The sequence below is a fragment of the Rattus norvegicus genome, chromosome 10 (genome assembly GCF_021556685.1).
Source record: "Rattus norvegicus strain SHRSP/BbbUtx chromosome 10, alternate assembly SHRSP_T2T, whole genome shotgun sequence".
NCBI classification, from domain to species: domain Eukaryota; kingdom Metazoa; phylum Chordata; class Mammalia; order Rodentia; family Muridae; genus Rattus; species Rattus norvegicus.
In genome coordinates, this window is record NC_141543.1 from 46,468,962 (window position 1) to 46,484,836 (window position 15,875).

Genomic DNA, 15,875 nt, shown 5'->3' on the forward strand with positions numbered 1-15,875 from the left:
TGGAGGGAGATAAAGGTAGGAGGAGAACCCCTGGAGGACCAGGGGCAGTTAGACTTCGATATGCAATGGGAAAGGACAGAGTTTGCCTTAAACTAGGTAGAGAGTGAGGAGTGACATACACGTTTGTCCTATGATCTCCACATACTCTCTGTGCTATACACTACACACACAAACACTCACACACATATATTTCTATCATCTATCTATCTATCTATCTATCTATCTATCTATCTATCTATCTATCTATACAGACACAGACACAGACACACAGACACACAGACACACACACAGACACACACACACACACACACTTCATATACATAGAAAGGTAAAAAGAATCTCTACCAAAACAAAGAAAAGAAAAGCCAAGTGTCTGATCAAAGATTGAACACTTCCTCTCCGTGCTCAAGACCAAGGCAGAGTTGCTTTCTCATGTGCTTTTACCATTCCATCAGCCCAGCACTTCAAACCATTTAAGACAAAGGCAGGAAATAAAGGATGTAGAGGACAAAAAATAGGAAATAAAACTATATCTAAAAACAGTTCTAGAAAATATAAAGTATAGTATATAAGATAAATACAGAAAAGCCAATTCACTACCTATATATAAGGAATGGGAAAGTGAACACAAAATTGAAATCATAATGATCTGGCAAAATGATCTGGTAGAAATACAGAGACATCTTAGCCAAGGATGCTAGAATAGTTAGGCTTGTGAAGACAAAAACAGAGAGAAGAGACCAGAAGAAAGAGAAAGAAATAATGGAAGAAAGAAACATAGAGGAAAAAAGATAAATGACAAAAAATATAATTTCAGGACTTAAAAACATAATTTAAAATGGACTGCACCCTGGCCAGGAAGCTAGTACTGTAGTCGTCTTACTAAATAGACATGTCTTCAAGCTATCTTCTGTACAACTGTGATATACCCATATATCAGTTCTGCCTTCCACTGTAGCCAGAGAACCTTCCCTCCACTGTGGTCAAGAGTTAGTGAAAAGAGTCATAACTGGTCAAAGTGCTGCTGAGCCTAAGTGATTCTTGGCAGATCAACTCTAAATGAGGTATCTTGATCGTGTCTTTCCTCTAGGCTCAGGTAACAGCATGGAAGGTGGGGGGAACAAAGTAAGGACCACGGAATGGGGGAAAAAGAGTGCTGTGTCGTGCGGACTTCTGAACACGGTGTGGCTGCTGCAGTCACAAACTCACTGAATTTGTGGTTATCTTCTATAGAAGTTCAAGCCAACAACAACAGTTAATGCTCCAGAAACTTAGCACCAATTGGACCACGCCGATTATAAAAGAAAAAGGCAGGGGCATGAACGGGGTGCAGAATGTGTTGGGGTTGCCTGGAAAAGGGGGGAGAGGAAGAATTAAGATAAGTGTAATCAAGATGCATTGTTTACAATTATAAATTTGTCAAAAAAATAAAGACATTCTATCTAAAATGCACCATGATATGGGGGAGGGGGAGATCTGCTAGGGAGGGGATATAGAATAGAGTGTTGCAAAGGAAGAAGAGGGAGAAGGGAACAGTTAAGATTAAAGGGGGTGAAGGATGCGATGCGAGGGCAGGTAAAGAAAAAATGAGGGGGAAAATAACAACAAAGGCAGCTTTTTCCTGCTTGCTTTATTATTTATTTATTTTACATCTCAATGGCATCTTCCTCTCCTTTCTCCTCCCAGTCCCTCCCTCTCCCTTTCCCTATCCTTCATCCACTTCTCTCCTCCTCAGAAAGGGGGCTGGGGCTCCCATGTATATCAACCAGCCTTGGCCTATCGAGTTGTAGCAAGACTAAGTACCTTTCTTTCTACTGAGGCTAAACAAGGCAATGCTAGAAACTGATGCAGGGACTCACAGCAAAACATTAAGAGGAGCTGGGGAAATCCTGAGGTGCCAAGAACACTACAAGGAAACCTGAGACCATAGGATCTCATAGAGACTGAACTGCCAACCAGAGAGCATGCATAGGACAGACCTACACCCTTTGCACATGTATAGCAAAGGCACTTTGAAAAAGCCACACGGAAACCCATAACTGTAGAAGCTTTCTAAAATATTCACACACACACACATATAAAAAGAGTTTAAGGGCTGGAGAGATGGCTCAGCAGTTAAGAGCACCCGACTGTTCTTCCAGAGGTCCTGAGTTCAATTCCCAGCAACCACATGGTGGCTCACAACCATCTGTAAAGAGATCCGATGCCCTCTTCTGGTGTATCTGAGGACAGCTACAGTGTACTTATATATAATAAATGAATAAATCTTTAAAAAAAAAAGAGTTTAAGTGAAGTTACTTTATAGTGGAGTGATAATACTCCAATTAGACACCATATTCTACTAACAAAATCCCTAGTACAGGAAAGAGCTACATCCCTTTGAATTATTAGTCAGTGGGGTCCCATAGACCCTCAACAATGCTCTTGGTTAACTCCAGAAATTGAATGTAAGACCCTAATGCTGAAGACAGCACATACTTGACCTGTATGATACAGAGAAATCTAGATAGTAGTCAAATGGAAGATTCAACCCTGCTGGCCAGTATTCATGATTTAAAATGTTGTACACACTACTGAAAAAGAAAAATAATCCTTCATCTCACCTAACTATGAACACAGCTAGTGGCAATAACAATTTTTCCGGCAAGATGCAATAAAAGTTTAAATGTTACAGGAGTAAAACAACCATTATCTGATTTAATTTAAGGCCTGCTTCATGAGATAAGACCCAGCTATGACATTGTCAGCAAGTCCAAGACTTAGGACTTAGGTAAGTTATAGCCCTAGGAGAAAACATTCTGCTAAATGAACATAGGATTAAAAGTATTCCTAATAACTTATCACTATATCATACATTAATACATAACTTGACCCTATCAGAGGAGGCTCCTTGTTGAAGTAGATGGTAGTTAACAGAGACCCCTAACTGGTCAATATGCAGAGAACAGGAGACTTTGAAGTGTTTCACCTCATTTTTGAGACACAAGCTCTCACTTTTACAGAAATAGCACAATACTATGTTGTCTGGTGGGAGACCCCTGGGGATTCGTACCCTTCCCCAGATACCCAGCCCAGGGATTCCAAGTCTGAACCTCGCCAGGCTTCTTCATGTGGGCCCTGGATACTGAAATCAGGTCCTTGTGTCTGCATGGTAACCACTTTAAGCTGATGAAACATTACCTCTGTGTGTCCAGCCCAATAGCCTAGTTTTCTGCACAGCATGAATCATTCTTTGAAATTATTTTGCTTGCTTATCTTTTGTAAATTCATCATCTCTGTCCCTTTCAGAAAAGAAGCATCATTCTTTCAATTTCCCCACAATTATGTTCACATTGCCAGTAATTTTCCAACTGGAGGAAGAAAATATAACAAGATGAAGAAATGGATTAGAAAAGAGACAAAGAGATACAGACAGGCAGTTTGCAAGGGAGTTAATCCAGCTTAACTGGTTGAGTTAGAAAACACCAAGGGCCTGTTTTTGAGCTCAGCTGTTCTGCCAGCATGAGAGAGACACACAAAGGAGCAAGCAGGTGAGATCAGGTTCTGCCTTCACTGAGCTTAAGATCCAACGAGAAGATCACTATATGCCAGTCTATCATTTCACTAACAGTAGAACTGCAAATAGGGTTATTCAAAGAATGAGCTGTATACTTCTAGGAGAGTCTCTAGCAAGATGTGGCCTTCTCGAGGAAGGCTTTACAGAGAAAATGGCATTCCTCAGAGGACCTGAAGGCTGGCATAATGAGTGTGAATAAGGAGTAGAAGGAATAGCACTGTAGAAGGAGGAACAGCATCGGAGTAGTGAGGTGTCCCATCTCTAGCTATAACACCCATGAAGCACACTGCCCCTTAAAGCCTCAGGATCTTACCAGGCCCCCTGGCCACAAAGGGAGCTGACATTAAGATTACCATTTTTTGATGCTGGATTCATTACCCATCACACAGTAAACACTGAATGACTCATGAAATTTTATCTGCCCACAGAAGACTTTTAATGTGCATATTTTACGACACTAATATTAGTGAGTCAGCCAGTGGACAGCCTTTAACATCAGTCTCGTCCCTTTATTCCTTTAATGAAGTGTGGGAAGTCAGCAGGTTTGGCTTGGTTTCTTTGCTTCTCTCAGAATTTTTCATTTGTCCATGAAAGCATTTCCTGTTTGCTTTGTTGTGTTTCCATCAACTCACTGGGGCATACTCTTAACTCTTGCCAAGCGGTCGAAGGGAAGTCGGCAGACATGAGTATGGGATGCTAGCTTTCAGAAAACAGAGAGCTGGTGCTGAACATTCTTCTCTTTAACATTTACAACAAGCATCCCTCTGCAGCTCCACAAACACACAAGGCTGATCCAACCTTTATGTGTTGGATCTGTTATTCTCCATGCCCAGTTGGCTTCTCTTTCCACAGGCCTGCCTTTAAAAATTCACTTAAAGTTCATCTGCTTTGAGAAATCATACATCTCTTAGGATTATTTTGATCACAAATGACAGGAACTCCCATTCTAAGTAGCTTATTTTAAAAGAGGAATTTCATGGTCTTGTGTGGCTGATTAGTCCTAGAGGATCTTGGCTTTGAGGGTAACTGTGTTAAGGACACACCAATGTCACCAAACCCAGGGAGGGGGTTGTTTTGTTTTTTCTTCTGCATTTGTTTTCCTCTTCTGAACAAATTCCACTCCCTATAAACTTCTGGGCTCACTTCATCTGGGGACAGATGTACACATCCTCAGAGAGGGTTATACACATTCTCATAGCCTGCTTTACATATCATGGCTAGCATTGACCTTGATTCTGTTCTCAGAGAATGCAAGGCTCTAATCCAGGAGACCAAGGTCACATGATAACCTAGCTGCAGAAAGTTTATGAATACTTCTTCACATCAGATATTCCCACCTCTGTTTTCCTTTGTTGTTGTTTTTTATTTATTCTTTCTTAGAGACATAATCTCACACTATAGCCTGGGATGGCCACAAACTTCAAATTCAAACTCACATCAATCCTTCTGCCTCCATCTCTTGAGTGTTTGGACCATGTCGGACTCTGGTTCTGCATTTCAGCCCTAGATATACTTAGAACATGGTACCTTCAATCTGGCTAGAAATTTATTCTGACAGATGAGACAGAACTGGGAATAAGAGTGTGATGTCAGGGACGACAGGCTGTGACAAGTCTTCATGTAAAGATGTCAGTCAGTAAGCATGAATTTCATAGCACATTCCTCCTCTCCATGTATCACATGGGACATAGGAAATTATCGTTTAAGAGAGTAAGCTCTAACCTATATCCAAAAATTGGGTAGCAGTTTCTCAAAATTATAAGGAAAATAACATCACTAATATATTTTTATGTGCAGACAGCTTTGTGAACACTTTATTGACAACATAGGGATTAATTTATGTATTTTCACTATTGGAAGGCAAAGGGTGCTATAAGAATGCACAGTAGAGTCTCTAAGGCAGTGGTCCTTAACCTTCCTAAAGCTGTGGCCCTTTAATGTAGTTCCTCATGTTATGGTGACCTCCACCCATAAAATTCTTTTTGTGGGTATTTCATAACTGTAATTTTGCTACAGTTATGAACTACAACGTAAATGTGTGTATTTTGGTTTTAGGCAACCCTGTGAAAGGGTCGTTTGACACCCCCTAAAAAGGGGTCATGACCCACAGTTTGTGAAACACTGCTCTAGAGCATCAAGAGATGTTCATAAGAACTTAAGCTTGAAAATGACTTTAAAACTGTATCTGGATTAGCAGAGTAGACGGGCTAGGAATAGTCCAAAAATAGAATGTGGGTGGGCTAAGGAATAAGAAAACATGACCTATTTGAGGACATTATAGAACACTAGAGTTGAGTGTGGAGAAACAGCCTGACCCATGGACAAGTCCCTGTGGTGATGTGTCCAGATAGGATTCATTGAGGGTGTTGGCTCTGTCTTAAATGTGGGTGGCACCATCCTAGGCCTGGAGTCTGGAGTAGATAATAGAGGAAAGGAGAAGCCAGGTAAGCATCTGTACATCATCTTTTCTGCCTGATTCATACACTGGGCCTCAAATCTTGCTTCCATGTCCCAGCTCCATGCCTGACTGTATCCCTACTCATTGCAAACAGATCTGATCACTGAGACCAGGTTTGGAACTAACACAGATATGGTATGGAACAAAACTACAGAGGCCGTAGCTAACCTTGGGTTTTAGATAAGCTTCAGGGCTTTGTAAAGCTGCAGTATTCAGTTTGATTTTCATCTTTCCTAACAAGAAATAGTTCTGATCATGAAAAAGTACCAATAAGGTATCACTGCTTATCAGAAATGAAGTTTATAAAGAGTCTGATGAAGAGCCATCATGTAGATCTGCTGACATTGTTGTGTGATAAAAGTAGAGAAGATAAAAACAGAGAAGGGATGTCCCTGTGTTCAAACCCACAGGACTTAGATCACATCCATTGTTGAAGTGGATACTGCTGAGTGGAGTGGAAGAGATCCTGAGGTATCAGGATAAATCCCAGGGTGGTGGTGTCACCTTGGTATGAAGGAAAGATCAAAGGAAAGAAGCTAGAGAGGTAAAGATTTCATGTAGAGGAACAGAGGGACACAAACAGAACTAGAAAGGCAAGGGTATGACTGTCCATGGGGGGGGGTGCTGTGAACAAACAGAGAATCAGTACTGAGTGATCATGAACAGTGGGCAATGAGCAGAAAATCCAGGGTGGCAACCACATAACTTGTCTTCAAGAATAGGGCTTGTTTGCCTAGACCACTAGCCAGGGAGAATTTCCGGGCATTTTCATGAAAAGCCATGTGAGTGAGAAAGCCTGTAATTGTCTCCTTGGTGTGGCAGTAGATAGAAGATGGATTCAGGCACAGTGAGGGTATGGAGATGAGACTACATGATGGAGATCAGTACAGAGGCTGAACCAGATGTTCACAAAGATAGAAAGATCTCGAGCCATATCTTTTAAAGCAGGTAGAGGGTGGATAATGAAATCCAAGTCTAGAGAAGTGTGAATGGCTGTCATCTTAAATATTATGCAGTCCGTGAAGAATTAGACAGCTCACTCTCCCTTAGGGAGTTTACAGTCCAGGGAGGGGTAAGACTGCTTCATTTTAGAAACTCAAATGAGTCATAGAAGATGAGGGTGGGCTATGGAAGTTAGAGAAAATAGAAGTATAATTCTATTTGAAGTGCTCGCAGTAAACCTGAGAGAGAGAGAGAGACAGAGAGAGAGAGAGACAGAGACAGAGACAGAGACAGAGAGACACAGAGGCAGACACAGACAGACAGAGACAGAGACAGACAGACAGACAGACAGACAGACAGACAGACATAAGATAGAAAGAAGTAAAATACAAAATAGCACATTAGGCTGTAAGCCCAAGCTCTTGTTTCTCTAAAAGAATCTGGTCATGAGAGTTGCTGATACCGCCACTATTACACATCTGGCCCCCTTGGATGGTCTTGTTTTTCTTTGCTGGCAGCCCTCGGAGTTAAGCACCTTCTGCAAATCACTCTAAGGAGACCCGATGCCCTCTTAGGAGTTGTTAATGATGGTTTCTAATGAGATTGGCCTAACCTCTGGTCTCAGAGAGCCCTGCTGGGCACCTTGTCTTCCCTCGGTCTCTGCTGCCACTCCTTGGTGCCTTTTGTCCGTTTCACTATTATGCTCTCTGACAGCTTTCCGTCCTGATGACAGCACTCATGTCCAATCCAATTTCTAGTTAACATAGCAGACTGGTCCTCATCAAACTCTGTCCTAGTGTCCTGGGATGCCATCAGATATCATAGGCTGCACTATGCATTATAATTATAATAATGACAATTCTGCCTGAAAGCCGGTCAAGGATCTTTTGCTGCTTTTCTCTTGCCACTCTAAATAGTACCATTTAGAACCATGGCAGTGGGGCTGATGGTTCTGTTAGAATAGAAGATGTAATTACCCATGGTTTTTCTGGAATCATAGGAAGGAGACATTTCAAAGCAGGAGGAGTAGGAGGTCAACTGACAACTCCTTTATGGGCCACAGAGTTTTTGTTTGTTTTTTTTTAACTGTTTTGATTTCTAATGCAATTTTCTCATTGGCCCATGAGACAAGCTGGGAGTGAATTACCATAACCATCCTGAAGTTGAGGGGATATCAGAGAGGTCACCTGGAAAACCTAACAAGCAGCATGTGTGATAAAACTCTCCAAGGTCCTGGGTGTCTTTGAGCTTTGCCATACTGATAGAAGAAATATCTTAGGGAGGCGTCAGTGTCAACTTAGCAGTGGTAGACAGCAATCATTGAAACATTCTGGTGCTATCAAACTTGCAAAGGATAAAAACAGAACCAAGAAGGAAGGTCCATTATAGTCTACAGGCTGTGGTTTCAAACCCTGCCTAGGACACTGCTCAGAAGTTCCAGAGATAAGCCCATTGAATTGGAGCTGTGACCTGCTGGCCCTACTTCAATACTTGAAGTTCTAATCCTTTTCAGTTCTCAATTATCCCCTTTGGCAGAGAATTGAACCCAGGGATTCAAACATGCCAGGCAAGTTCTCTACCATAAACTTGCATCCCAGCCCTCCTCAAGCTCTAGATTTTAATATTCTATTTTTTGTCAGAATGTTTGACATTATTTTTTGACATTTCCTTATCAAGTATTCAGATACCAAGGAGTTCATAAGTATGTTGAAATCTACATTTATGTCAAGCACCAAAATATACATCTAGTTATTATGATAATTGATATATATGTAAAATGAGAGATAGTCAAAACTACTACTGAATTTGGAGAAGGGTTTTTTCCTTTTTTATTTTTTGAATAGCTAATGTCTTTTAGGGAGATTTTCTGGAAACTATAAGGCATCAAAAAAATCAGTAGCTTTTAGCAGGTGATGGCATTTAATCTCTGGTCTCCAGACTGAGGTGCCTGAAAAACAGAGACTGAATGGAAAAAGAATAAGAACCTGGTATTCTTGTTAAATCTAGTTCCTTACTTTAAACTTTTCTTAATTTAAAGTGTTCTAACTTTACTAAAATTTTTCTTACTAAAATTTCTTACGTTAAATTTTTTATGATTATTATTGATGCCCTGAACTTATTTATAGACTAAAGTATAGTATAATCTAAAAAAATGCATTCATCTGTAGTTATAGTCTCAAAAAATGCTTTTAAGGTAAGTTAGTATCAGAAGAATAGGGAAAGCAAACACACAATAGAAAATGATGCTCACTCTAGTGTCTGGAAGGAAGGAGGATTCTGCTCTTAAGAGTGACCATGGGCTCCAACTGCACAGGTAGCATTGAATAGCTTAGTAAGAGCACCAGTGGAAGGGGAAGCCCTTGGGCCTGCCAAGACTGAACCCCCAGTGAATGTGATTGTTGGGGGGAGGGCAGTAATGGGGGGAGGATGGGAAGGGGAACACCCATATAGAAGGGGAGAGGGAGGGGTAAGGGGGATATTGACCTGGAAACCAGGAAAGGGAATAACAATTGAAATGTAAATAAAAATACCCAATTTAATAAAGATGGAGGGAACAAAAAGAATCATCATTCAAAAAAAAAAGTGATTTGGTGACTTTGGAGAAGGTCTGGGTTCAGTTCCCAGCACTCACATCAGAACCACGTGTTACTCCTGCTCCATGGTATATGATGCCTTCTTCTGGCCTCTTTGAGCAACTGCATTTATGAGCACATACAGACACATGACATAAATAATAAATAAATAAATAAATAAATAAATAAATAAATAAATAAATAAATAAATAAGTGTAGGCTGGTTTCTATACATATACTTGCTGACTATATCTTCAGGTATAGCTCATAAAATTTTGAAAGCACTTCATTCTAGTCACTGTATATTTTAATTTACTTCAGGTAATTTTTGGACTCCCAGGTTCTCTCCACATATGGTTTACTTGGCACACGTTCGAGAGTGCTGTGGCTATTTCTGCTGATAAATTTAAGTTGGAGTGGATTGTAGTTATTTCAATTTGTCTGGACTTGCCACAGTTTGTTTTATGGCCCAGTCTTTGGCCTCTTTTGTTCATGTGTTTGGGGTCTTGAGCAGAATGTGAACTCTGCTGCCGTTGGATGGACCATTTGGCAAATATTGACTGGATCCTGCTGATGGATGCTGTTGTTGGGCGATTCTGTATCCTTATTGACTTTCTGTCTAGTTGTTCTTTCAGCTGTTGAGAAAGACCAGGAAAGTTTTCAGCATAATTGTAGATTTATCTATTTCTCCCTTCTGTTTCTGCTTTTGTCCTGGGAGTTGGGCTACTTTGTTGTTTGGGTACATCTGTAATGGATCACTGCATCTGGGTAGATTCATACTTTTATCAATGTGCATTGTCTCTTTTGGTGTCTGGGTGAATAAATACTTTAATCAGTGTGTGTCATTCCTTTCTTCATCTAGTAACTCTGACATAAAAGTATACTTTATCTGATATTAATAGAGAATCTTGCTTGCAAGTCATCACTGTTGAAATGATTTATTATTTTTACTTCTGTCTACTTAGAGTATGTTAACAATGGCTTTCTTTTAGATATATGACCAGTTCCTGACTCACAGAGGGCTACCTTGGGACCTCATAAGGATCTTTTTTTAAAGTGAGCATAGTCAGTTTATTTTTAGTTATCATATTTATTAATATGATATGTTTAATTTTGCTGATTTTTCCCTCTTTAAAATTTTTTAATTTTGTTTCTGTTTTCTTTGCCAAAATTATTTGAGCAATTTTTGTAATTTCATACTGATGATTTCTTGTGAGTGTCTCTCTCTGTGTGAATGTGTTTGTGTGTGTGCGTGAGAGAGAGAGAGAGAGAGAGAGAGAGTACATATGTGTGTATTTGTATGTGTTTATGTATTTGTGAGTGTGTCAGTTTGTCTCTGGTGCTGGGATGAGACTTGACATTATGCACCTAATAAGCAAGGGCCTACAGTGTCTTTTTGACTTATAATTATATTTATTTGGGTTTTTTAGTAGTTTCTCTGGGTACACAAATGATGTAGTACATTATACTTAATGTAGAATTCCATAACTTAGGTAAGAAGCCTTATCTTCTTTACTGTCCTTTCTTGTTCTTTCTTTAATTCTTTGCTTCACCAAAATGCCATAGATGGAATGCCTTAGCTACAATGTTCTGTTCTCAGCTACCTCATAAATGGAAGTCAGGCACAGGAATGGACACCATGGTTGTCCATTTGGCTTGAAGAGGTCTAGGGTTTTTGTTTGTTTGGTTGGTTGGTAGGTTTATTTTGTTATGTTTTGGTTTGTTGTTTTTTTTGCTTTTTTTTCTCTTTGCCTTCACATGTCTCACAGAGAATGTAAGCCAGCAATCTCCCCAGGGTTTCTTCTTGCAAAGATACTAACCCCATCATGAAGTCATCATTTAAGCCCAATTAACTCAAAAGGCTCTGTTTCCAGACACTGTGGCTTTGTGTATTAGGACATCAACAGATAAATTAGAAAGGAGATTCTGAAGTCTTAGAGATTCATTGCTCATGTGGATTCTTCCATATTCCCAAGTAACTTCACAGAAACACAGACTGAGGAGACAAAGGCACTGTTTAGATTTCATGGTGTTTTGTGGTCTTTCTCCTCCCTGGCCTCTGGTACAAGATCGCCTGTTCAGAGTTCTTGTGGCTTCCTTCCTTTTCTCCTATGTGTCATGCTGCTAACATTATTTCCTCTCTTCTCTTTTTTTCTTCTTTTTCTTAGCCTTCTACATTATACAACTTCAGCACAAAGTCTAAAAAGGCAGTTATTCATCCAGAAAGAGGTGCTGGGATCTGGGGTGAGACTGAATAGATTTGGATTCCGTCAAAGCTGCCAATTCCTCTATGGAACTGCCAGCTTCTATAGAGTTAGCATTGTAAACTTTGATACCTACTGCAATAAAATCCACACCGTTTTATCTGCCAGCAGTTCAGAGCTAATTAGACACTAATTGAAAGAATTTCTCAACGCCTCATTTCACTGTGTAGGCATGGACAATGCCAGTGCTATTTTGCATGTGAGATTCTGAGGGTGGGAACCACACATCTGAAGCAGTGGGATATATATCCAGCTCTAAACATGAACAAGAAGGATGCTTTCAGAGATTACAGAGCTCAGCATTTTCTAGTTGAGAGCGTATGTCGCCAGCCATACACCAGAGAACACAGGACACTACAAAGAAAAAGTGTTTGCCTTTCTGGGGAAGCAGCCACACTGAGCACTGCAGAAAGAAAAGTAGTTTTAAAGAAAGATAATCATAGATGTTATGGTTAATCAAGGCAGTAATCATGAATTTTATGGTTAATCTTGACTGTCAATTGGCTAAGTTTTGGTATTGTTATGGAAATAAATCTGAAAGCATGCCTATGAAAGATTATGTAGACTATGTTAGCCTCCCTGTATGTCTGTTAGGAATTGTCTAGATCCCACCTTAAATACACGCAATAAATCCCCCACAAAAAAAACCAGGGTCTCCTAACTCATACAAAGGATACAAAGCATACAAAGTCTGCTTCCTGACTGTGGATGTGATGTGACCAGCTGCCCTATGCACCTGTTCCCTTGACTTCCAGGTCATGGTGCACTGTACCCTGCAAATGTGGGTCAAAGTAAATACTCCCATGAGAGGCTGTTGTTAGGTTTCTTGTCAGAGCGGTGAGCTAAGTAAATAATACAAGTACATTTGCAGCAAAATTTAAACTGGAGGCTCTGAAAGAAGAAAGGAAAAATAAGAAAGGCTGCATGGCATTGACAGGGTTATTTTAAAATATGTGGTCTTTTTAGGAAGGTCATGGTTCTAGTTAAACCAGATTGTGCAGGAAGAGTAGTATCAGTAGTGATGGCTTCGGGGAAATGAAGCTATTAGCCATTGGAAAGAGGGACTGTTCAACAGGTAGCCACAGGAGAGCTGGCTGGAACCATCTCCCATCTTTCTGTCCTTTTAAAGATTCCTTTTACAATATAATGTAACAGGTCAAAGACACTGAGACTTAGAATATGAATACATCTGACAGTCCCACACATCTTACTAGGTTATGAATTTTACCTTCTTCATTGTTCTTCAGTGACTTACAAATCTGTACCCACAGAACCATAGTCTGGAGTTGGCTAAATTAAAGTGTCCCATGAACTTGAGTCTTAGTCCCTTCTGAAGAAAGTATATGGGAATCAAAATCTTAGGACAAAGACCCTGAGTTTGTGGTTTTATATTTTGACTTTTATTTGTTTAATTTTTATAAATTAAAGGACTCTGACCATTCTCACGTGGAGCAAGCATGGAGAATCACTAGTGTGGGGAAGAAATATGAGAAAGAGGGATGAGTCGGGTAGGATGGAGTAAGCAAATAAATGTTAGCAAGAAGACTGGGGGGCTTGGGGCTAGCCTGGGATACAACAGAAATACAGGGTCAGAGAGAGGAGAGGCTGAGAAGTAAGGATAAAGGAGGAAGGGAGAGAAGCGGAGAAAGAAGGATGGAGGAGAGAAAGAAAAATCATTGGCACAGGGAGAACTTTCCTAAACAGAATTCCAATGGCTTAGGTTCTAAGATCAAAGAATTGATAAATAGGACCTCAAGAAACTGGAGAGCCTCTGTAAGGCAAAGGATATAGCCAGTAGGACAAATCAGTAACCTACAGATTGGGAAAAAGTCTTCACTAACTGCACATCCAATAGAGGACTAATATCCAAAATATATAAAGAATTCAAGAAGCTAACCTCCAAAAACCAAACAACACAATGAAAAAATGGGGTATAGAACTAAACAGAAAATTCACAACACAGGAAATCTTGAATGGCTGAGAAGCACCTAAAGAAATGTTCAAAGTCCTTAGTCATCAGGGATATGAAGATCAAAACAACCCTGAGATGCCACCTTACACCAATCAGAATGGCTAAGATTCCTCTACTCAAAGGAAAAACGGGATGAGAAAGAAATTAGGGAAATGACACCCTTCACAATAGTCACAATAATATAAAATACCTTGGTGTAATTCTAACCAAGCAAGTGAAAGAACTGTGTGACAAAATCTTCATGTCTCTGAAGAAAGAAATTGAAGAAGATCTCAGAAGAAGGAAAGATCACCCATGTTCATGTATTGGCAAGATTAATATAGTAAAAATCTTGCTGAAAGCAATCTACAGATTCATTGTAATCTCCCATCAAAATTTCAACTCAATTTTTCATAGACTTAGAAAGATTTGCAAATTCATTTGGAATAATAAAACACAGGATAGCAAAAACTATTCTCAACAATAAAAGTACTTCTTGGGCAATCGCCATCCCTGTCCTCAAGCTGTATTACAGAACAACAGTAATAAAAAAAAACAACTGTATGTTATTGTTCAGAGACAGGCAGGTAGATCAGTGGAATAGAATTGAAGACCCAGAAATGAACCCATACATCTTTGGTCACTTGATCTTTGAGAAAGGAACTAAAACCATCCAATGGAAAAAAGACAGCATTTTCAACAAATGGTCCTGGTTCAAGGGGAGGTCAGCATGTAGAAGAATGCAAATTGATCCATTCTTATCTCCTTGTGCAAAGTTCAAGTCCAAGTGGATCAAACACTTCCACATAAAACCAGATACACTGAAACTAATAGAAGAAAAAGTAGGGAAGAGCTTCGAACACATGGGCACAGCCGAAAATTTTCTGAGATCAAGAATTGACAAATAGGACCTCATAAAATTGCAAAGCTTCTGTAAGGCAGAGGACATTGTCAATAGGACAAAATGGCAACCAACAGATTGGGGAAAGATTTTTACCAATACTACATCTGATAGAGAGTTAATATCCAATATGTACAAAGAACTCAAGAAGTTAGCCTCCAGAGAATCAAATAACCCTATTTTAAAATGGGCTACAGAGCTGACCAAAGAATTCTCAACTGAGGAATATTGAATAGTCAAGAAGCCCCTAAAGAAATGTTTAACATCCTTAATTATGAGGGAAATGCAAATCAAAACAACCCTGAGATTCCACCTCACACCATTCAGAATGGCTAAGATCAAAAACTCCAGTCACAACAGATGCTGTTGAGAGTGTGGAGAAAGAGGAACACTCCTCCCTTGTTGATGGGATTGCAAGCTAGTACAGCCACTCTGGAAATCATTCTGATAGTTCCTCTGAAAATTGGACATAGTACTACCTGAGGACCCAGCTATACCACTCTTGGGCATATACCCAAAAGATGCTTCAACATATAACAAGGACACATGCTCCACTATGTTCATAGTAGCCAGAAGCTGCAAAGAACACAGATGCCCTTCAACAGAGGAATGGATACAGAAAATGTGATACATTAATACAATGGAGTACTACTCAGCTATTAAAAACAATGGCTTCATGGAATTCTTACGCAAATCAAATGGATGGAACTAGAAAATATCATCCTGAGTGAGGTAACCCAATCAGAAAAGAACACACATGGTATGTACTCACTGATAAGTGGCTATTAGCCCAAAAGTTCAGAATACTCAAGATAGAATTTACAGACCACATGAAGCTCAAGAAGAAGAAAGACAAAAGTGTGGATGCTTCAGTATTTCTTAAAAGGGGGAACAAAATACTCACAGGAGGAAATATAGAGACAAAGTATGGAGCAGAGACTGAGGCTTGCTAGGCACTCACATTCATCCACGGATAGAAGGCATCAAGTCTCTAGGACAACTCAAATTTGAGCATGACTATAGTGCCTGCAGGGTTATGGGTTCATATCATGCATGCTGCACAAATCTGTGTACTAGGGTAAAGTTAGAGGAGTTAGGAAACTCATCTCTCAAGAGAAAGTATGAAAAATATCCAGTTAGTTTAACTTTCCTGTGGAAGGTGGACAATGCAGGGCCACATTTGTATGACTAAGCAGACTATTCTAGTTTGGTTTTTTTTTTGTTTCCCTC